Below are 1,549 nucleotides of genomic sequence, written 5' to 3' on the forward strand. Positions count from 1 at the left end.
CTTTGTGCATTCGGCCATATTGATTATATCAATGGCCTTGCACTCTCCTTTTGGATTCTCTTCTGTATTGCTTGGAGAATACTGGGAGGAGTTTCAATGACTTTCTTACTCAGCTGGCCCACTTGTGCCTCCAAATTTCTGATGGAGGATCTTGTTTCATTCATGAAACTGAAAGTGGCCTTTGACAGATCAGAGACTAGATTGGCTAAATTAGAAGTGTTTTGTTCAGAATTCTCTGTCTGTTGCTGAGAAGATGATGGATATGGCTTGCTATTGCTTAGCCTATTACGTCCACCATTATTAAAGCCTTGTTGAGGCTTTTGTTGATCCTTCCATGAGAAATTTGGATGATTTCTCCATGATGAGTTATAGGTGTTTCCGTAAGGTTCACCCATGTAATTAACCTTTGCCATGGCAGGGTTCTCAGGATCATAAGCTTCTTCAGAAGCTGCCTCTTTAGTACTGTTGGATGCATTTTACCATCCATTCAGATTTTGAGAGATCATGTTGACCTGTTGAGTCAACACTTTGTTCTGAGCCAATATGGCATTCAGAGCATCAATTTCAAGAACTCCTTTCTTCTGAGGTATCCCATTATTCACGGAATTCCTCTCAGAAGTGTACATGAATTGGTTGTTTGCAACCATGTCAATGAGTTCTTGAGCCTCTTCAGGCGTTTTCTTTAGGTGAATAGATCCACTTGCAGAATGGTCCAATGACATTTTCGAAAATTCAGATAGACCATAATAGAATATATCTAATATGGTCCATTCTGAAAACATGTCAGATGGACATCTTTTGGTCAGCTACTTGTATCTTTCCCAAGCTTCATAGAGGGATTCACCATCTTTTTGTTTGAAGGTCTGAACATCCACTCTAAGCTTGCTCAGCTTTTGAGGAGGAAAGAATTTATCCAAGAAAGTGTAGAACCTATGCACAATTACTCAAGAGGGGGGGGGGGTGAATTGAGTATTGCAACAACAATGAATCTTTTTGCGAAAGTTAAAGACAATATACAAAAGTGTTATTGTACTAGTATTTTTCCAAGAGCTTAACTCAATTGCTAAGCATTTATAAGGAGCTTTTACTTTCCAATAGACACCAACTCAAATAAATTGATCAAGCTTTTCACCAATCGGACTTAAGCTACTCCTTAAGTACTTACGAAGCTACTTTTCGATCACAATTTATTTGCTCAAAGGTAAAAGACAATAATATTGAAGAGATGAGTTTGGAGAGATTTAGAGTGGTTCGGCACAATCCTTGTCCTACGTCCACTTTCTTTCTCAATCGCAATTGAGAAGTTCCACTATTGCCAAGCTTCAAGGTGCTCGCGCAAAACCTTTTACAATCCGAGTCCTTAGTTTCTAACACCTCACGGTATATGATCACCACTCGTATACTAACCCACTCCACTTAGAGATACCTTCTCTAAGATTTGCCTTGAGTACTTAGTATACCTCTTTGGTATCCTCACCGACTATAGTGTTTATAACTCTTGACTCAACCTTGGAGATCACACTCCAATTTACAAAGTGTACAAGAAAAC

At 39.0% G+C, this 1,549-nt stretch overlaps 1 non-coding gene across 1 annotated transcript; it reads left to right on the top strand.

The window, feature by feature from the left end:
- The first annotated feature begins 780 nt into the window (after positions 1-780).
- Positions 781-884, top strand: LOC112717381 (small nucleolar RNA R71). Its single transcript, XR_003160629.1, has one exon. It is a non-coding gene; the product is annotated as a small nucleolar RNA R71 (small nucleolar RNA).
- The last annotated feature ends 665 nt before the right edge of the window (positions 885-1,549 follow it).

Source organism: Arachis hypogaea, chromosome 1 (assembly GCF_003086295.3).
Source record: "Arachis hypogaea cultivar Tifrunner chromosome 1, arahy.Tifrunner.gnm2.J5K5, whole genome shotgun sequence".
Classification (NCBI taxonomy): Eukaryota; Viridiplantae; Streptophyta; class Magnoliopsida; order Fabales; family Fabaceae; genus Arachis; species Arachis hypogaea.